A 22,664-nucleotide genomic window follows, 5' to 3' on the forward strand; every position below is an offset into this window, starting at 1 on the left:
GAGCATCTAGGGCCTGACCCCACTATGGCCTCAATATGAGCCCCCACCCCCCACCAGGACTATCTCCACGACCTCCTAAATCCAGGGCTCTGCTTCCACCCTCAGCCCATGGTCTTCACTTGGCACAGTCACAGAAAAGAAGCTGCAGAAACCACAAATGAATTATGTCACTTCTCTTCTCAATACCTGGCTCCCCCCTCCCTGGGAACAACAGCAAGGTCCTCAGGACGGGCTCCAGGGCCCCCCATGACCTTTCCCCCCACCCCCAAACATATACGCCTTTACCAGGTGCCCTCCCCCTCCAGCCAGGCTGGTCCCTCTGTTCCCGGAATGCGCTGCCCTCCCGCCTTCCCCTGGGCCCAGGCTGCTTCCCTGGCATTTCTGCTCGGCCAGTCCTCCCACCTCCTCCAGGCCTGTATCCAAGTGTCACCTTCTTGGTGGAGGCTCCCTCCGCACAGCGCTGTCCCTCTCCCCCCAGCCCTCCGCCTCCTCTCCTCTATTTTTCTGCTCAGCTCTCACCACCCTCTGCCGTTCTGTGCATTCCACTAATATCCTGTGCCCCGTTTGCTCCCCTCTTAGGTCTGAGGCTCCACAGAGCAGGAATTCTGTCTGCTTTGCTCACTGCTGTTCTTCCCACACCTGAAATGGTGCTGGGGGCTTGGCCCGCAATAAATATTTGTGGAAGAAGTGAACTAAATGAATGCCCGTGCCACCTTCTAACCTCGAGCGAGAGACGCGCTCCCTCTGAGTGCAAATTCCACATCTGTGAGATGAAGAGGATTTGCCCTCCCTGCAGAGTCGGTCTCAGGCCGAGAGAGAGTGTGCAAAACCAGGCCAGCGCCTGGCACACGCTGATTCATTGCCAATGTTACTAGGGCTTCGGGGGGAAATGGAGCTACATAAAACACAGAGCCCCAACCTGAAGGAGCAAGATCTTGTCGCAGATCTGGGAGACCTCGCAACCCTTGACCTCTGAGTGGGTGATGACCCCCCGGTACTTTCCCCGCCATGGGAAGAGGTCTGAACGAGTCCATTACCACTTAGTTTGATGACTCAACTGCAATTCATCTGTTCACGCAATCAACAAAATTTACAGTATCTCGGAAGCTAGAGATCAAAAGAAAAATAAGACTTTGCTTCTCTCTTCACCGAGCTCATTGCCCTTCACAGAAGATGAGCAGGTAGACCGCTGATGTCAGAGAATGTGGTCAGCTCTGGAAGCTCGGGAGCCAGTTGGAGCCTGCCCAGCACCTCCCATCCCTGTCCCCACCGCACACCCTGGCGTACCCAGAGTTATCTCAAGGTGCCTGACGATCAGGAACAGAACAAAACACATCCTGCTGGCAGGTACGCTAACTCGGAAGCGTTGGGCCTCTAGTCTATCAGACCGTAGGCAAGACACGAGCTCTGGAGGGTCCCTCATGGTTCTGAGGGCTGAGTGCCTCCACCTCGGGGCTTCCTCTGCTGTTACAGTCTTGATCTGGGGTGAGCTGGTCCATAATGCAATGAAGGGCCGCTAAGAAAGAGGTCCTGTGTGCCTTTCTGGGCAGTCAACAAGCCTAGGGGAGCTTAAACAGGAGTCGGAGTGCTCCCAGCCCGGGCCCAGCCTCCCTGGGGGGTGGGAAGAGCACCCATACATTCTGGCCTGACCACAGCTTCTCTCCCCCTCAGCTTCCTAAGGGGCAACTTCCTGCCCAGTTCCAGAGGACAGGCGACCAGCACCACAGAGAAGGACAGGCTTGGGGCTGGGTCACCCACTCCCCGTTCCTGGGCCCTGCTTCAGAGCATGCCTTCACCCCTTCACTGTCCAGCTGCCACTTCCCCCAGGGCCCAAGGTCTTCCCTCAAATGGGTGCCCTTGAAAATGATTCACCTAGAGGATGTGGAAGGGCCTTGGGCAGGAGGGCAGGAGGCTCCCCGTCAGTGCTTGATCGGGAAGTGAATCATGAGACCATAGTGGGTGGGGGTCACGTGGGGGTGGGAGTGGGGGCTGCCTCTTTCCTGCATGCCACAGTCCTCCGAGAGAGACTCTGTGTGACGGGGGCGTTTCCCCCCCGGTTGCTGAGGTGCCAGGGGTTCCTGCAAGATCCTACTTGATAAAACAGGGCTGGGAGGAGGGCAGGAAGGGGGTGCAGGGTTTCTGGTGGGCAGGCGGCAAGTGGCAGCCTGCAGAATATTCTGGCACCTCAGGCCCTCTCCCTGGCATGCTCAAGTGACTTTCCTCCCAAAAAACTCTTCAACAAGCAAATCCACAGAGCATCTTTCTCGTCCCCAGACAAGCTCTCCTCTCAACGATGGAGGGGACAGCTCCCTCTGATCAGGGGAAGCTTTTCTGAGCTGCTCCCCAAACGGGGGGCTGCCAGGACACAGGCTATGTACTGTGACTGCACGTCATCAAATTGCACACAGGGACAGTTCTGAGCTCATCAGTGTGGCTTCTCTCAGAGCCATGTGTGCAGACAGGCCCCTCAGCCAGGAAATGCACCTCCGGAGGGGCCAGGTGTGCACCGGTGCTGGGTGGGGACAGGGAGGAGCTGCAGCCTACACCTCCCCCGAGATGCACAATGGACGATGGATGAGTGAGTGGCCGCTTGGGCTCTGCGGGGAGGCTGTGCTAGCATCTCCGTGGCTGTTCAACACTGAGCAAGTTATTGCACCTCTCTGAGACACACCTGGTAAAATGGGGTGATGACAATGATGTGACTGTGTCACTGCCAGGTGGAGGAGGGATCACGTGTCCAGCATCAGACAGGGTCAGGCTTGTCCATGGTACTTAGGAAATGGAAGCTGCTGCCTTTGCTGGAGAAAAAGAAGGAGGCGGCCAGCCAGGTCCCCGGCCACCAGGACCCAGAAGTGTGGGAAGCTCACCCTCACTGCTGCCGGAGTGCACAGGGCCCCTCACTTACTAGACACCCACATCCCCTTCTGGCCACGCCCGGGTTCCTCAGCGGGGTCTGCTGAGCCTCACTCAGACTTCAGCTGCGACGCTGCATGATTCGTGCTCTGAACATTGTACACGAGTCTCTTCCACTTGTCACCAACTGCTTTGGGACAGGGATTCCACCCTGCCGTCTGCCCCCCACCTATTGTGCCCAGCGAATGAGTCCTCAGCCCTGAGGCCACAGCAGTGGCTGTGGACATGGGGTGCCCTGCTCTTCTCACATCATCTTCACTCACGTCATTCCTGGGGAGCTGCTGAGATCACCGCTGAGAGCAAACAGCAGGCAGGGAGGGCAGGTGATTCATCAAAGTCACTTACTAAAGTCACAGCAGAACCGAGATGACAATATGTCACTGCCTCAAGCTCGGAACCGAGAGCTCAGAGCAAGGCTTGGCCGACTCCACATGATTCCATGAACACAAGACAACCTCTGGTCATTCAAAAAAAAAAAAAAATGATGCCCAGCAACTCAAACGTGGAATCCTAGCACTTTGGAAGGTCAAAGGATCACTTGAGGCCAGTTTGATACCAGCCTGAACACCACACAGAGACACCGTCTATACAAAAAAGAGAGAGAGAGAGTGAAAGAGAGAAATAGAAAAATTAGCTCTCTATAAAACAAGTTTAAAAATTAGCCAGGTATGGGGGCATGCACCTATAGTCCTAGCTACTCAAGAGGCTGAGACAGGAGGATCCCCTGAGCCCAGGAGTTGGAGGTTGCTGTGAGCTGTGATGATAGCCTGAGCAACAGAGAAAGCTATCATCATTTTTTTGTTGTCTCAAAAAAATAAAAGAAAGAAAGAAAAAGAAAAGAAATGGTAAGAGCTCAACTCAGGTCACCTCTAGTCTCAAAAACCTTAACTTAAACACATCTGCAAAGTCCCTTTCACTATGGAAAGTAATATACGTACAGGCCCCCTGGATTAGGACATGACCTGTCTAACATGTATTTGGAAATGTTTGAATGAATGAATCTTCCTAAATTCCAGCAATCTCTAAGACTCAGAATGCTTTAGTAAATTTTGCAGTCTATATTCTGGAATCACATCTTACCCAAATTTTGGGTTTGGATCAGCTCAGCCTGTTCATAGAATGTGCATAGGCTATGACTACCTGCTTAGGAGAAAGAGGATCCCACCTGCTGTGAGGTGAATTGTGTCCTTTCAAAAAGATATATTGGCATCCTGGTTTGGTGCCTGTGGTTCAAGTGGCTAAGGCGTCAGCCACATACACCTAAGCTGGCAGGTTCGAATCCAGCCCGGGCCCGCCAAACAACAATGATGGCTACAACCAAAAAATAGCCGGGCGTTGTGGCAGGCACCTGTAGTCCCAGCTTCTTGGGAGGCAGAGGCAAGAGACTCGCTTAAGCCCAGGAGTTGGAGGTTGCTGTGAGCTGTGATGCCTCAGCACTCTACCCGGGGGGATAGCTTGAGGCTTTGTCTCAAAAAAAGAAAAAAGATATTGGCATCCTAACCCCGAGGCCTAACCCTGAATGTTGAGCTTATTTGAAAACAGGATCTTTGCAGATGTAATCAAGTTAAGAGGAGATCTTATTGGATCAGGATGGGCCGTATATCAAAAAACTGGTGTCCTTACAAAGAGAAAGAGATTTGGACATGGAGACAGCAGGACGGCCATGCCATGATGAGTCAGGGCCTGGAGTGACCCAGTTCTAAGCAAGGAGTGCCAGGGACTGGTACCAACCCCCAGAAGCGAGGAAGAGATGAGGAAGGAGGGTGGCCCCACACCGATTACTGACCTCTAGCCTCCAAAAATGCGAGAGGAAAAATTCCCATTGTGTTAAGCCACCTAGTTTGTGATCAGTTGTTACAGCATCCCTGGGAAACTAATACACCCTCTGGCCCCTCCCCAGCCCTGACACGGGGTCTCCCATAAGCTGTTCCTGAAGACGCTGCCAGGGAGACCGCAAAGACCCCCTGTTTCTTCACTGCTGCAGACACTGCATGGCAAGGGAGGGCTTTGCCACTGAGAATGAACCATTGACTCTGGCCGCTTTTGACAGACAGACTCAAAGTCACCACTGTGAATTCAGTGTTTCCCCCCCTGTTTCTTGGAAAGCACCTCTCAGGACCGTTTCAAGAAAAATAAATTGTGAGGTTAAGTATCTATTTAAAGCAAACATCATTTGGAGTTCCAATAACAAACCAGGCCAGTTGGGTCTTTAGGACAAGGCTGGATCCACGGTGAGCAGGCGTGTGACTGCGGGCTGGGTCCGAGCAGGCCCCTATGCGCTTGTCACCTGAGGCGCTCTGCCCCCTGTACACTGACAGGCAGCCTTGGTTGCTGCCTCCCCGACCCTCTGATCCAAATGGACACAGAACTTTGTGCTCACCAAATAAGAATTTTTCAAGCAGCTTTGAAGTTAGGTTTATACCTTGGCAAGCTTAGCGGGAACATTTTGAATCCGTTTTGTCCCTTTCACCCCGAAATCCCCAACTGCTTAGTTGTAACTGGTTTTATGAATGCGAAGCTCTGGGCTAGGCCTCCAGGGACTCTGAGTCTCGGAGTCCATGAGTAACCCAAACTTGGATGCATCACACGTGCGTGTTCCTGGCTGGAGTTCAGAGTAAGCCAAAGACTTCTTTTATTTCGACACTGCTGAATGGTCCTCCCGTGGGGGCAGTGGCAGCAGAATAGACCTCTCCTCATCTCTGTGTCTGAGCACCCATTCTATGGCAAGCACTGCTCTAGGCACTGGCAATATGCTGCTGAGCCCCTCTCCCCGTGCGGCGCCCTTCCATGCCTGGGAAATAGGAAAAAACGCAAAGGTAAGCAGACAAGTAAATAAAATAACTGTGGATTGAAATAATTATCATAAGGAAACCCAGGAGCTAAGACCAAGGAGGACGGGCACTCCACCAGGGGAGCAGGAATGCTCGGCTAAGAAGGTGACACCCAAGCTGAGCCCCAGAGGAAATCAAGGAGCAAGATGCAGGAAGCAGTGTGGATTCCTGTGGGTGGGAAGAGTAGGTGCAAAGGGCCTGTGGCCGCAAAGGCCTTGGCCAGCGTCTGTGCGATGGAAGAAGAGCAGTGTGCAGGAATGTTGGGAGCACACAGGAGCCTGGGGCGGGAGGGGGCTGGAGAGGTCTGCAGGGCTCAGATCATGCTGGGCTGTGCTCCAAGTTTGGATTTTATTCTAAATATGGCAGGAAGCTATTGAAGGGTTTAATGATGTGTGTGTGCAGGGAGGGGGTAGGGGGTTAGAGAACACAATCTCCTCTTTCTTCTCCTCCTTGGTCTTCTGCTGCTCCTTCTTCTCAGACAATCACTTTTGCAGCTCTGTGGGGACAGTAGATTAGAGGTGGGCAAGACTGCAGGGAAGTGGCCTTTCAGGACAGATGTACTGGGAACTTGGAGTTGGACAGTGGCGGTTGCAGGGAGAGAGCACGATCCGATGTAGGCAGGAGATGTGATTCAAAGGACCTGCTGATCTGGGGAAGGGTCTCAGATGGCTGACTGCTCTCCCACCAGGCTTTCTGTCTCAGCACAGAGTGGCACGCCAGGCTCATGGGAGACCCTATGGCCATCAGGGTCCCATTCAAGCCTCACTGTCAGTAATAAAGTTGGACATCTCTGGAGCTCATCTAGGTCATGTGCAAGATGCTTTGGTGACACCTGCCTCATATTGTAATAGGCAGCATTTTTTTCCAAAATTTGTCTTCATTTTTTAAATGCCATAGAAAATCTTGCCTGAAAGTACCTCCCTAAAGTGGGGTCCTATCTCAGAGCCAGTAGTGAGCTGAAAACCAGATCTCTAGGGGGTGAAAAATGAGACCCTGATTTGTAGCATTTACCAATTGCTGTGGTGTAAATATTCTCACCATGGCTACTTGAAAGTTATCAATAGTTAACCAACTCACGAAATACCTGAGTAGTCAAGAATTGGCTCTCACTAGCCTATAGGAACCAGCTCTTACAGCTCTAGTCTGGAACACTATGCCAAAGAATTGCCTTCAATTGTCAGGTCAGAAGCAGAGTCTCTGGGGAACTTGGTGACGTGCTGAGCCCATAGGTGTAGATGGGAATGTGCACAGTAAATCACTCCGGGCTCAAGTGTATCCACATCGGTTAGCTTCAAAACCAAACCGATTACTCAAGGCACCGTCTCTCCACTGATGATGCAGAATGGCCTGGAAGAACATTCCCCATGGGTAAGTTTGCAAAGTGGATGGCGGGTTAGAAAATCTGAGTGGCAACACTGGCTCTGCTGCTGGTTGACTCAGTGACCTCAGGCAAGTCATGGAACAGTCTCTGAGTGTCAGCTGCTTCTCCGTAAGACCCTTACGACAACACCTACACGTCCCCCAGATGAGAGGCAGATGATATTTAATACCAAGCCACAGAATGCATTCCCAGCCTACCGGCTCCATGCATCACTAAGTTTCCTGGAGAATCTGCTTCTGGTTGGGGGCAACTGTGTGGGTTGGGAAGCCAGAAGAGACTGCTGAGCACAAGACCAGACCAGCAGCCTCACAAGGCTGCCCTCGAGGCAGCTCCTACATCCTGGCCCTTTCTCCTTAAACACCCTATTTTTGCATGCAGGTAAGAGTCAACAGAACAGAAAAGGAGAGTAGACAGAGACAACAGAGAGGACAGTAATGAGGTGACAGGGTGAGTGTGGGAAATTGAGACGCATCAGGAATCAAAGATGGCTCCCAAGACACACCAGGAATCAAAGATGGCTCCCAACGTGATGGTGCCCCACACCATGTGGAACAGTACGAGCAGCATCGTTTGGATTTCTCTGGCCAGTAGAACTGTATTTAGTGACTAAAGAGTCTGCACCTTTCAAAGTTGATGAAGAATTGTCTGGGATGTCCCCCTAACACACTTCTTAGGAGATGACCCCAACACAGCTCCATGACCTTGTCCATGAGTGGCAACACTGCCTTCTACGCAAGCCGAGAGAGAGAGACCATGAAGGGGGCCACACTGCCTTCCCAGCCACAGCTCGTGGACCACCCTCCCAGACAAGCACCCTCTCCATCCCCCACGTGCATCCTGAGACACTGTCCTCATTCCACAGTCGCACGCTAATGTCCTTGTCTACAACCTGAGTTCTCCCCTTCAAAGCACAGAGGCAAAAGCAGTTGAGAAGTCAGGGACGGGGGACTAAAACCTGTTTACACACCTAGTGGGCAAGGATTGAGTCTTCCTTCCTTCCTTCCTTGTTCTCAATCTTTTCTGCACATACTGAGGCCACTGGCTGTTGACCCACAAAATACCAAGGTGACATCTATGTTCTCACCTCCTTATTTGGATGAATATGCCTTTTCAAAATCAAGATGTTCTGAGAGTTTTTTTCAAAATAAAAATATATGAAAATAACCCCAAACAGAAAGGAATACTGAGGGTAACCATATAAAAACAATTTCAGCTGAAAAAAATCACCCCATCCTGCCGAGTCCCAAACAGAACCGTGGTTTCCAAAGGGACATTAGCAAAGTGCAGAGCTCCTGGCAGTGGGCGGGATGGAATGCCTGCCCTCTGTCCAAATAAGCAAACATCCTCCAGAATCCAGCATCTGTGCCCAACACGCCATGGTTCCAATTTGCTTCCTGTTTGGGGCCCTCCCAGAAACGCAGGTCCCAGACTCACACAGATTTGCCAACGTGGGTATCTTAGCAGGGAGACAAATCCAGCAGGTACTCAAGATATCTGGGCGAGAAGAGCTGCATCTCATCAGAAATCTCCCATGGCCAACGCTTTTTTTAATTTCCAAGATAGATGGATTTTTACTTATAGGACTAAAGGCTTTATTGTTTTTCAAATACTTAGAAGGAGCCAGGAAAATTGGTCGAGCACCTGGATAGCTGATCCAACCTCAAAAATCTTCTGACCTTCATGAAGAAGCCCTGATTTCCCCCCGGCCTTGAATAAACATTTCTTCTCTTCTTCCCAGCGCTATTCCTTGTGTGGTGTGGGCAGGCAGGGTGCCCGGTCCATGCAGACATGCAGAACACCTAACTCATCAGGATTCTTCCCACTGCCCCCAGCCCAAAGGTCCCTACTTCAGATGGGACCCCCGGGAAGGGGAGCAGATGACGCAGGGCCCCATCTCCAGGGAGCTCAATGAGCAAGTACATTATAATGTGTACTTTAGTTCACATGTGAATGTGAATGTCTGTGAATATACTCGTGAATATCTGCGTGTGCTAAAACACCAACTTCTTAGAGATGTTTGAAGGTGTCAGGAAAGGGAATTTGGGGAAGGGGGGTGGGGAACATTTCCTTGCTCTACAGATGCTTCCATTATGGCTTCCAGAACCTGAGAGAAGGTAGCAAAGATTTGGAGCGTGGCCTGGAGATAGGATTTGCAGCTCTGTTTCCTAAGGAATGCTTCACAGCCCCGCAGGCTGGGACAGGTAGGGGCTGGGAAATCTGGCTGACAGGTCAACTTCAAGGTGATCTGCTTGCTGAGTCTTCTGTCTTGCAGCTAAGCTCCCATCCCACCTCTGGTGCCTGGTGAAGGTAAATAATTATGACTAAGTGTATGAAGCAGAAGGCTCTCGGCACACCTGTAATTACCACCTGGCATGTCCTTGCAGAACCTGGGAGTTTCCCAGGGAGCCGGGGAGGCCATTGCTGGAAAGGGTAAGTCAAGGTGGGTCCTCTGGGCAAGACTGAGCTGGAGGAACCAGAATAAAAATTTATATAATCAGATGGGTGTTTTGTTGCTTGGCAGGAAGAGTCAGACTCAAAGTTGCCAGGTAGCTGTGCTGATAGAAACCTGGCCGAAATGCTCACAGACATCTAAAAATGTCTGGAAATAAACAAAACGTAATCAACTTAGAGCGACACCATCTCACAAAAATATAGTGTGAACCACACAGGTCAGTTTAAATTTACTAGGAGCTGAGTTAAAAAAGAAAAGGATGAGATTAATTTTAATAATATATTTAACTGAACCCCAAATATTATCACTTCATCATGTAATCGATAGAAAAAAACCATCATGAGGTATTTTACTTTCTGCTGTTTCATACCAAGTCTCCAAATTCTGGGCTCATATAACATCCCGAGCATGTCTTGCTCAGAACTAGCATATCAGGCACTCACAGCTGCGCACCTGGGCCTGCGCTCTGCCCTGGGGAGTGGCCGCTTGGAGGTGGACGTTTCCACCATGACCTCCTGAAAAGCTCAGGCCCCCGGCAGACTTCTCACAAACATTTCATATAGAATGAATGAACTCGTCATAGGTGAAATTGTATTTGCGCTTTTAAATGAGTAGCGTTCTTCCTAAAATCACAAAATACAAACTTCTGAACACTTCTTTTGAACAGTACTAAGCAACTTTCACGCACGGATAACAGCAGCCAAAGTAGGATGACTTAGGTTAATAATTGATTGCCCCGAGCAGTGGAAAAATAAATAAGACCCGATTCTCACTGCTCCACCCCTGAAGGCCACTCACCAACGTCTGGATGCACACACGTTCCCCTGCTCTCTGCCCCGGGGCACGGAAACTGCCTTCAAGGACAGCACAGCCCCGTGATAGCCAAGCGGACCAAAAATGCCTAACACTGTGTCCAACGGGCCCTGCTGACAGGGACACAAGTGCCACCTGGATAGGAGGCTACAGCCCTGGTTCTGAACAGGGGTGAGAAGTTCCCGGGGAAGAGGAAGGAGGGGAGCCCCCAGGCAAAGGAAGCAAGGGGTACAGGAGCTTGGGACCGCCCCACAGGGCAGGGGAGCACAGGACTTCAGAACCATTCTAGAGCAATCTCTAAGCCTGCAGGGACCGGTCCTACTTCAGGGAAATCCAGAACAGAGTGGCCCAGCCATAATATAATGCCAGCCACATATGTGACATTTTTGGGTACCCACATTGAAAGGGTCAAAAGAAACAGGTACAATTAATTGTAATGACATTTCATGTGACTCACTTTGCCCCAAACATTGTCATTTCAATGTGTGAGATATCTCGTGTTCTTTTTTACGTAAGACTTCCAAATCTGGTGTGGACCCGACATGCAGGGCGCATCTGGATCCAGACCAGCCACATTTGAAGTTGGAACTGTTCCGTAGTCTCACGTGGCAGGTGGCGCCATGTTTGGGGGCACTGGTCTAGATGTAGGGGTGTGTGTAATGATTAACAACCTCTGCTCAGGTCCTTGGGTCCAAACGAGGGGTCAGGCAAGCTTCCAGGGGGAGGTCTGGAAAAGAATTAGGAGGTGAGGTCGTGCACCCTTCCCATGGGGCCGGCAGGAGGAACCAGGTGCTATTACCTGAGAAGGAGCGAGAGGCATCACCTCCTGGCACTTGCTCCCGAGTGTATCTGTGCGAATAACCTAACCACAAATAACAGCGCTAAATTTTGCCCAGTGCCTGGACACCAGATCACAAGGCTGACCCAGAAAAGGGTGAACGCACCTGTGGCTGGTGGAACGGGGGGGTGGGGGGCAAGTCCACAGAGGTCACCCCAGGTCCCCAGGATGCCTCCCCCTCCACAGCCAGGGAGACACCCAGGCTGTCTGATACGGAAATGTTTGGATGGGGGCAGAGAGGGTGAGGGCAGGGGCTGAGGCAGGGTATCAGTAAGGAGCCCACCATGGGCGACAGTGCCCTGTGCCTGTGCTTGCCAAGACACCAATATCTTCCCTAGTGAGTCTGGTGGTGCCTGGGCCCCTGCAGAACAACAGGCTCTTTCTTCCCTCAGCCCATTCTGCTTCAAGGGAGCTGGAGAACAAGCCCAAGCCAGTGAGAATTTGGACGAGCCTAGCTCTCCCCTGGCCTCCAGGCTCTGCAACAGATCCGCTTTGTGAATGAAGGGGGCATCTCTCCAAGACACTGAGCTCTACCCTGTGGGCACGCTGTCCACCCTCCAGCCGGTCTCCCAGGCTGCAGTCCTTCTCTTCTGGGTGAGGAGGGATCCCCTTGAGAGTTTCCCTTCCCTCTTCCCCCCTCCTCCTGCCTCCCCTGCCTAGAAGGGAGCCACCCACAGAACTTTAGAAGGAGGTCACCCTTCCTGCAGCAGAGTCTTGAAATTGCTGTGTCTAGAGCCACCAAAACCCTGGCCAGTAGATCCTAGCCTCTGGGCTGCCATGGCGGGAGACGTCCTAGTCCGGTGTCCCAGCCCCACTCAAAGGAACTCAGGATAACGCCACGTGTGTGGTGTGTGTGGGTCAGGCACACTGCTAACTGCAGTTCTGGGAAGGAACGGCCCATGCAGCTGCTCAGAGTCTTTCAGTAACAAAAAATGCACAATAGATCAGCCCTCACTTGCAAAGCAATTTTTAAAAATATATATATTTAAAAAGAAGAGCAGACTGGTCTGTATCGAGTCCTGGAGAAAGCAAAGGTGGCTGGATCAAAACACACAGCCCCGGTGTTTGGCGGTTTATGACCTTGGTTCACTAATAAGCCCTTGTAACGTGATTACTGGCGGGTTTTGCAAGCCTCTAGACCCAGGTGTGGTTGAAGGTCAGCTGCTCAGGGACAGGGGTTCTCCTGCTGTTGGGAGAAGCTTACAAAGAATAATTTTCCTGCCCCAGGGCTTGTCGATGATTAACGCGTCTCTTTGGGTCAACCAGAGAGTTAATGGTTATTCAAAGTGCTTTTTGATAAAGGGGGGAGGTACGGAGGGGAGAAAATGAATATGTTAACCATTAATCGAGGGAAATGCCATAAAAATTAGGATGGAGAGCACTTGGGCTGGGAGAGGAATTCACAGGCTGGAAGGGTCAGCTAGGCAGGCCCGATGGGAAAGGGAGGGGCCGCAGGGGGCCTCAGAATTCATGCATCTTAGAGCTTGAGGTCTTGCTTGTTGACTTTTCCCCCCTTGTTTCATCGCTCTGAGGAAACAGAGTGGGAATAATGAAATCGTAAACATGGGAACATTGCAAATAAAGTTGGTTTTATTGGCCTTTTTGCTGCAGCCTCCCACAGCTCAGCCTGTAGGGCTTATGCCCTGGAAGCTTGGTCTCCAGCATCTTTGGGAAACAGCCGGGGAACCCAGGCAGCCCACAGTGGAAGAAAGGGAGGGTGTCCTGGAGCGAGGCATAGCCCCCCTGCTAGGCTGGGCAGCCTCCTCCGAGGACGGCAGAGGCTGCACTGTCGGACAGGCCATCTGTTTGCTGCCCTGGGGAAAGGCAGGATCACTCAACCCCCGGTGCAATGAACAAGATGATTCAGGGGCAAAACTCCCAGACACCACCAGGGACAGCTCCTGATGGAGCCCGGCTGGCACCTGCAGACCTCTCTGGTGGAAGACAGCTGTCCCCAACCCTCCGCATACGTGTGGAGTGACATACTTTCTAGCATGACATACTAGAATGACATACTTTCTAGCTTGTCGAATCCAGCTCCTGCCCTCAAGGGGTTGACTGGTGTTCGGAAGACAAGACTGAGGCAGGGCCGGGGGGCGTGATATAAACAAACTGTTGGATACATTTAAGGAAATAAGGGCTCACTTTGCTGCTGGGGTGGTGACGGAGCTCCCTAGAGAAAGCTGCATTCAGAGCTGGGCTCTCGGCTAGACAAGGCTGTGGCAGAGAGGAATAGGAAAGGCTAGATGAGGAAAGAATAGCAAGAAATGTTTAAGGAAGAGGCCGCTGGGAGTGGGGCAGACGGTATGTGGGAGGAAGATTCTGCGGGCCGTGGGGCTGCACTCACACCCCACTCACTAGATCAGGAAAAGTCCTGAAAGGAGACTGGAATTACTGAAGTGGGAGGTGGGGGTCTGAGGTCAGGGCGAGTGAAACAGGAGAACCCACAAGTCACTGTGAGGTCACCAGGGCGGGTGTGGATGACAGAGGGAAGCAAGAGGCGTCCCAATACAAGGACTCAACCCAATGTGGGGCTAAGGATGGAGAGTCAGAGGAGAGGGGCCGCAGGTCTCCAGAGAGGGTGGGATGTGATTCAGGGTGTCCCTGAGCACGGGCAGGAAGGCAGCCAGGCAGAGGGAAGGCTCTGCTTCCCCTGTGCTCTAGAACCAGGATCAGGGAGCAAAGATTCCAGACACGGAGGGGACGGGGTGGGGGCTCAGAGGTGCCTTTTCTGTCTTCACCAGAGTGGAGGTAAGAAACACACAACTGTGATACAGAGAAAGGGGCCTCCATGCTGCCCACCGGAGTCAGAGATTATTACACATACAGACTCCTGCCAACTGACTCCCACCATCACCACCGCCACCAGTATCTCTTTCGGAGCAGGGCACAAGCATGTGTCTTTTCTTCAAGGTCAATTTTAACATGAGGCTAGGTCTGTGAATCACCGCAGCCCAGCAGCATGAGACTTACTGTCTTGGTTCTTGTCCTGACTCCGCCACTTAATGACTCTGTCTGTGTGTGACTGCTCTTGCCTCAGAGTTCCCAGCTTCGTACCTTCTCCATGGGACATGGTGAGGATTAGATATGATAATTCGTATAAAGTTCTGAGCAACAGCCTAACACAGCAAGTGCTTAGTACCTGTTGGCTGTTAGCTAGACGGTGTGATGAGGGGTGTGGTGGGAGGGGATGAATTCTTGCAGGAATCCAGGTGGGGATCTAACCCGGATTTGAGGGTCAGAGAAGGCCTTCTGGAGGAGGTGACTTGCAGGAAAGTGAGGGGTTGTCTAGGCAGAGTGGGCAGGGGTGAGAGTGAGGAAAAGGGTAATATTTTGGACAGAGGGAATAGTGTGTGCAAAGTCCCCAGGTATGAGAGCAAAAACCATGGAAAGGACAGATGGCAACTCAATGGCACCGGTGTGCAGGGAGGGACAGGGAACAGAGAGGCAGAGGCAGGTGGCTCCTGACACCCTCTGAATTCTATCCTGCAGGCAACAGGGGGCTGCTGCAAGGTTTTGAATAGGAAAAGGATCAAATCTGAGTTTTAGAAGCAATACTCCTGCTACAGTTCAGAAGATGAGTTGAGGGGGTGAACCCACAGAAGGAGCAGTTTGGAAAGAGGTTCACATGATCCTGACCAGAGAGACAGAAGGTCTGAGCTGTGGGGAGAGAGAAAATGGTCAACTGGGAGCCACGGTGGCGGCTGATGGGAGCTAGAGCTCAGTGACGTGAGTGTGTCAGGGGTAGATCTCAGCTCAAGCTTGAACAACCTCCCAGATCAGTGTCAAGCAAAGGAACAGGGAAAAGGAACACGTCTGGGAAGAGAAATATGAATTCAGTACATTGACTTTTGGTGTCTATGAGGCTTCCCAATGGAGCTGTCCCCATGCACATGAAAGTTTGAGGCTCAAGACCCATGGCTGGTTGTAGATATATTTTTGAAAACCAGGAGCATTTAGAACCAAGGCTGGGAATTGGCAGAAGAAGGAGAGGCTGCCATGGGCTCAAGGAGGCACTGTTGACAAGGGTGGGCCCAGGTCTAGAGCAGAGATGGGGTGGATAATGTCGGGAAGAGTTCTTGGCAAGTCTCAATAGCAGGGAAGAATTGCAGTCCAGGAGACACCTCTGAGTCCTGTATTTTGAAGTGAGGTGGATCGGTGTGACCCTGAGCATAGCGATAGGCATAGCCATGTGTATGACCAAGGAAAGCAATGAGGAAGGTGATGGGTTGGCTCAGGAATGGCCACGGGGAGGCTGAAGACACTGACACTGCTCAGGAGACCCAACGGGCCCATGTGCTGGAAGGTGAGGTGTGGTCCAAGAGGACGAGAGCAAGGATGGAGAATGTGAGAAGTATGGCTGATGAAGAGGCTCAGACTGGGCCAGAGCACAGCTGCGGAGGCCACGCCACGGGAGGCTTCCTCACCCGCTTCTCTCTCACTCATTTAGACCTGGTCTAAGCATGGATGCTTTGGGACCCATCACCCCCTATTCCCTGTCATGTGGCTGCCGCAGGGACCCTGTCCAGAAAAAGTTGATCTTAGAGAACGCACGTCCTAAGAGCCATATTATAGGGGACATTTGTATGGTCACTCACCTACCTGTGATGGTGGAGAAGGACTTGGCATCTGTCCTGAACTGTCTTCTTGACTTGCTCTATGAATGAGAGGTTTAGATCTTCCATCTATTAAATGGGATAATAATTCTTGACATCTACCTGCCTCACTTAGCCACTATGAACATAAAATATTTCCCAAGTGCTTTGGGCTCACATTAAAAGGAGCTACCTAAACATTAGAGCACTCGCTGTTGGGTTTTCTTGGACACCGATCAACTTAAATGGATAATAATAAATTCCTCTGCCTATCTTTGTTGAGAGATTAAAAGAGGGAGAATCCCGTAAGACTTTGCTTCTGGAATGCTCTGTTCTATCAAATCTCTTTTAGGAAAAGGATTTGAGGATAGACCCTGATGCAAGAAGGGTCTAGAATTCTGGTTTTAGAAATCTTCCCTGAACCATCTGGACTGAAGCACACGGCACAGGAGACTGAGGGTGAAGTTGGGTGATATTTTGGGACCATGGGGTGGATTCCAGATTCATTTCTCACTCACCTATTCACTTACTCCATGACATTTTACACAGCATTTATCACAAGCTCCCCACAAAGCTTGCAACCACCAACCCCAGCGTCTAACCACTGTCTGGCCACAGAATCGCCCTTCCCAGCTGGACCTCCCTTTGGAGTTAGTTGCTCTCTCTCTACATCCGTGGGGCAAGATGGCTGCCAGGCAGAAGGAAGTTGTTCTGGGGGGGGAGGGGTGACCCAAAGAGCAATAGAAGGGGGTCAAATAGGGGTTCCAAATGGCCACTGCACTTCTCCAGTACCCAAAGGTGAGACTTCCTGAGTGGTGAGGGGTCCAGGTAAAATTTCCCACCTCCCTAAAGAGTTTGTACGTTTCTCAAGCATCAAGGTCTGAATTCCCTTATCCACCAGGGCTGTTTACACAGTGAGGGTTTATTGAGTAGCAAGGGAATAAACAATTCACTCAGAGAATTTGAGGATTAGATCATTTGCTCCAAACTCCCGCTGGTGCAGGCAGATTCCAGAGAGGTTTCCCTTGGTTTTCCATTCTGTGGTGGGCTTCGTGGCTCCTTATCTTGACTAAAGATGGGAGGCAGAGAATCAGAATGGCAACAAAGACGCTGCCCTTGAAGGTTCAGTCCCAGTAAATTAACCCCAAGCATAGATTCATCTCAATGGCCTGGCACTTGTCATAGATCAGAATGGAAACGACCGCTTGGGTCCTGAATATCTTCTCTTCCCACTCAGTGGTTTCAAGAGGCCTGAAACTGACGAGCCAGCACAGCCTTTCCTGCTTCCGGCTCCCATGGCCAGCACCAAAACACGTGTTCCCGGGGACTGGCCTGCATGTAGTCCACGGCAATTCTGTTCCCCTTAAAGAGGGAACTTTTACAACCAAGTCCACCCAAGGACAGAATGAATGCCTCTCAGAACCGGGCCCCATCTTGGCCAGTAAAGGCCGTGCCACATCCACCTGGGGGGCTGTATCCGGCTGAGCGGTTACTCCAGCCGACTTCTAGGGTCCCTTCCAACTTAAGCTTCTTTAATCCTATGGTTTCAGTGATGGGACTCTGGAAAGAATGGTAGTAGGACATAGGCCCTGAACCACAAGAAACATAACTGATTTGGTGTTTGGGATCATGAGAAGCTGGTCATTTGGATAGCTAAAAAAAAATTGACCACAAGAGTCTCAGTGGCAGTGCACAGCAGGGAACTCTTAGGCGGAAAGGGCTGGTGCTCTTGTGCTGACGCCACCCGCCACCCTCGTCCCCCCCAAGCACTTTCCCCTGGTGGGGATGTGTGTGAGAGGTGCTTGCATAAAAGTAGTTTTATGGCTCTGGCTTGGGTTTGTAAGCAGAGCAAACAGAAAAAAAAAAAAATCTCAGGAATAAAAGGGGCAATAAAATAATTACATAAAGCTTTGAACTCACCTTAAATACCACCTTTATTTCAAGGCTCTCTGACAAGTTTAGAACTGTAGTTGTTTGCTTTTATCCGTGGGGAAACTGAGTCACTGTGCAGTAAGGGCCAGAGAGTGGGCGGGGTTTGTCACAGGGAGAACTCTGAGAGACACCCCCACTGGACACACTGGAGGGGGTGGCCCAGAGGGATAGGCCCCCCGTCATACCATCCCAGTGTCCTGTGCTCTAATGTACAGATTCTGAATCCTGTGTATCAATTCTACCCACACTGCCCGAGCCGTGTCTGAGCGCCAGTGCATGGATTCTTGAACCTGACCTTGGCAATAGAAATAGCAGCACTAACGCTTTTCCTGCCTGCCATACATCAGGCACCGTCTTCCCTACACCTCGCTCCGATCCTGTGAGGTTGGTATTATTGGTCTCAACGTTCAAATTGCTGGCCAGAGGACTCCCTGCTGCAGGTGGCCTCAGAGCCTGCATTTTCTTTAGCTGGGATACTTACTTCCAAGAAAAAGGATCCTGGTCAACACTTCTCCAAAGAGGCCAGACATTTTAATTCATTCCTCCACTCTCCATTTTTATATAACGTGGAAAAGGCCAGAACAGATTGGAGACAGGCTCTCTTAGAGCCCAAGGAAATAGTCTGGGAGACAAACAACCAAAGAGCAAAGCTTTGAGATGTGAGCTTGATGGGCCTTTCTAATAAAAAAGAGCTCAAGAAAAGGTATAAGATGGTTAAAAAGATGGAGAAAATTCCAGAACTCCAAACAATAGTAAATTGTTAAAAGGATGGAGAAATCTTTGAAGTGTTTATTTTTCTTGTTTTGTTTTGCTTTTTGTTATTCAAAATTGGAAAACCGTCCCAAAGAACTGTTTTAGTTGTGCAGTAGGAAAACAACTCAAGAGTTACCGACTACAGGCCGTTGGTCCAAGCACTGCCCACCGTGGAGTCCGTGGCTGTCAGTCACTATGTGAGCATCTCCACGCCCCTCCCAGCTCCAAGGGAACGCCGGCTAGCTGTTCACAAACCCATTTCCCTTCTTCCTGTGCAAGCTGGGCTCTATTTCCCAGCCTCCTTGCAGGTGACAATAGCCACAGGACTGAGTTCTGGCCAAGGCACTCTCCAGCAACAAGCTATAAAACTTCCCAGGCAGTTCTCCACTGAGTTTTACCACCATCCACCTCCTGATGGCAACATCCATGGTGATCTTAGAAGACACACATTGAGGACAGCAGAGGCTTCCATCCGCTGGGAACCCAAAAGGCAGGCTAACACAGAACCCCTTCCCCACATCCTGCTGCTACTTAAACACTATGGATTTGTCACTTAGAGCCACCCTAACTAGCAGGTCCAACATGTGCAAGTTAATTCATGGGGTGGAAGCTGATCACTTGATTGCTCAAAAACAAATCAACCACAGAACAGTTCCAGTGACAGTTATAACACGTTCTAAAATGTTATAATAGCCAGAATCACCTTAGCAAAGGGAGTAATTTAGAGATGAGCCCACCTTCCCCAGGAGGGTGAAAAATCTGACGACCCTCTTCCCTCACAATACAGCAGAAGATCCCAGAGGCTCAGAGACACCCCATCATTTGTCCTTTTGGTTGAGTTACTGGCCTGTGATAAAACCCAGCTTCTTTTGGCCCCTTCCTGGATCCTCTAGGTTTTACCTTGAAGCCACCTCCAAATGATTGATGGCTAGTGCCTGCCCTGAGAAGGATTGGGAGGCCAAGTTGATGCTTAGCAGGAAAGAAAACTGTGATCGATAAGCACTGTCTGCCAAGTCGCTCGTGTCGGCCAACGCTCCCAAAGGCCTGTCCCTGGGCAGATGCCTTCACAATCCCATGAGATATTTATGGTTAATAATTCAACCTCCAAGCCCCCACCCTCAACCTCCCAAGGGTTACCAAATTACAACCTCTGGGTGCGGGGGCTGGAAATCTATAATTTGATGATCTTTTCATGGAATTTTGAGGCAGAGTCTGCAGGAGCATGTCGGCACCTACGCAGGTGGGAAAGCCAGGCTGCAGTACCAGAGGGCTGTCTTCACCACGGAGGGATGGCAGCCCTGGGTGACTCACTCGCCCTCTGTGCCTCAGTTGCTTCATATGTAAATTAGGCATCGTAGTAATACCGTCTTCATAGGGATATTAGGAAGATTAAAGGAGATTTTACATAATAAGCACTCAATAAATAGTAGCTTGCACTATATTATCTTCTAAGAGACTATAAAAGGTTTCTGCCCACCGCCATGGGCATAGGCAAATTTCCTAAGAGTCCATCAGGTGCCCTTCCGCGCAGAGGAGCTCTGGGTGGTCTTCTCCCGACTTGCTGCTGCAGGCAGCCCTGCCTCTGCTTCACAGCAGGCCAGATGAAGACCCTGGGCAAAGAGCAACCTGTTGAGAGGAGGCAGGAGGAGACAGGAATGAGCAGAGTACATGTTGACATTGACAGGGTCATGACCTTGATGGTCCCAGGGCTGGGGGTGGTAATGCCAGCGGTGATGCTGGTCTTGGTGCCAGCACACAGGTAGCCACAATGTGATGTGATGGTGCTGAGCCACCAGTTTTATTGCTGTGGGTTAAGGTAAGGTGACCAGACATCCCGATTTTGGCGGGACAGTCCCACTTTTCAACAATTTGTCCCGCGTCCTGCGGCGTTTTAAGAAAGTCCCAATTTTTGGAAAGAATGCACGAACGGGCTGGAGAACAAGAAGGGAATATACGGTTTTCGGCCGCTACGTGGCTATTTCGCCAGAATATGAGTTTTGTATTATTCTTGTTAATTGTATAATGTTAAACTGTAATAAATAATTGCTGAGAAGTGATTATCGAGAACTGCTTATCAAAGTTTGCCTTGTTGTCAGGCCCTGCCCAGCGCTGTCCCCTGCCCCACGCCCCCGCTCCGCCCCCACCCCCGCCCCATGTTGTCCCGCCTTTACCGATGTTAGAATCTGGTCACCCTAGTTAAGGCTGCACGGGCAGCTCCTAACCTTCCCAGCCTCTCTATCTTCTGGCGTGTCTCCCATCCGTGCTTTCTTAGTGGTCACATCCTAGCTCTGGGTGCTCATGTCTCAGTAACATGATGAGGGAAAAAGGGACAGGGATGCCTCTCTCATTCTCCAACTCGTATCCTTCAAGATACCAACAAACAAAACTCCTGACCCTGGTGACCATCACCAAGAAAAGCATTAGTTGGAAGCCTAGCTGGTAACTCACACATCAACCCAGAAGTTTCCGGAAATGAGCAGGAAGCAAAGCACAGCAGGGGTAGGCAGCTCTAACCACAGCCAAGGACGTGCCTGGTAACATCTGAGGATGAGGGTGCTACCCTGAGGCCCTGACCACCCTGCCGGGCACTGACAGGTGTAGGATGCCGGGTCTTCTACCAGCTGACGTCTACAATGTTCCTGCACTGACTCTGGTCACTCACTCCCTACTCGAAGTCCCAGTCAAAAGCTTCCACCGGCGAAGCCTGAGTCCTGTGCCTATACCCCACTGCCCTGGGTCTAGGCGAGCTGGTAGCCAGCCCTTCCTATTTCCCTGGCTTTGCCCCAATATAAGATGTGGGTTCAAATACAGGGCAGCCAAACCCAGTAAATGTTCAGTACACTCACCTAATCCTGGCTATTTTCAGCTGATAAACAGACAAGTATAAAAGCCAACATCTTCCTGCTCTATCTGTTCATCCCTCTGTGGCTCTTAGACACAGGCCTTGAAAACCAGACAAGCCTGTGCCGCTGGAGAAGGAAGGGAGAAGTGGTTGGCTGGAACATACCTTGGTTGTGTGTTCAAAGTGGACAGTGGCATCTCAGGAGTCAGAGGACCTCGGCCAGTCCCAGTGAACTGAGTGAAGGGTCGTTAAGGGAAGCCAGAGGCGCTGTGGGGCCCGGGGAGGTCAGGAGCCTGGACATGTTAATTCCAGCACATTCACTGGGACTGCTGACCTGCCGAGGAGCCGGGAAGTCTGAGCTCCCGCCGCGCCCTGCCTTTGCTCCCAGCGTAGCTTTGAGCAGATCTTTCCATTTTTGTGACTCAGTTTACTCACCTGCCAAATGGAGGTAATCACAGAGAGCTCAAAGGACTTTTGTAAGACTCTAATGAGTGTTTATAAAACATTTTGGAAGAGTTTATAGTTATTTGAGCTGGGAAAGGACTTACAAATGATTCAGGAGTAAACAGTATTTAGAATCTGGATTTTCAACAGTCAACAGGTTTTCCTGGATGTTTACAAGGCCAGCATAGCAGGACACCCCGAGGGTCCATCTGTGCAAATTGGTTCCATTCAGAGCACTGCTCCTCCCTTCCCCGGAAAGCAGACACAGGCTTTCAGCCTCATAGCCTGCATCATGCAGCTCCAGAACCAACAGAGCAACTGGATTCAGAAACAGAAACCAGACACCCCAGACTTCCTCTTTTCTTTTCTTCTTTTTTCTTTTCTTTCTTTCTTTCTTTTTTTCTTTTCTTTCCCTTTCCTTTTCTTGCTTTTCTTTTTTATTTCCTTTTCTTTTCCTTTCCTTTCTTTTCTCTTTTCTTTTCTTTTCTTTCCTTTCCTTTCCTTTTTAGAGATTAGGGAGGAAGACACTGTGGAGACTTGCTTTGAAGGCCAAATAAACCTGATCTCTGCCCGACTACCTCTTCCCAAACTGGATGTCTGCTACATCCCTCCAAGGGAATTCCAGCTGCTTCTGACAGTAACAGATAGCCATTCACATAGTAATGTACATTTCTTTCTCATAAGAGTTTGGGATTAAAAGAAAAAGCAGAGTGCTGGGGTGCAGGGAGAAAAAGAATAAAAGGTGGTGAGCCCCAGTGCAGATTTGCCCTTTCTCTCCCAGAACAGCTCTGTGAAGGCAGACAGAGGTTCCCATCCCCAGTTCACAGATGAGGACAGTAAACCTATGAGAGGGAAGCCACCCAGTGACAA

Source organism: Otolemur garnettii, unplaced genomic scaffold, assembly GCF_000181295.1.
Source record: "Otolemur garnettii isolate 467f Iridium unplaced genomic scaffold, OtoGar3 scaffold00116, whole genome shotgun sequence".
NCBI lineage: Eukaryota > Metazoa > Chordata > Mammalia > Primates > Galagidae > Otolemur > Otolemur garnettii.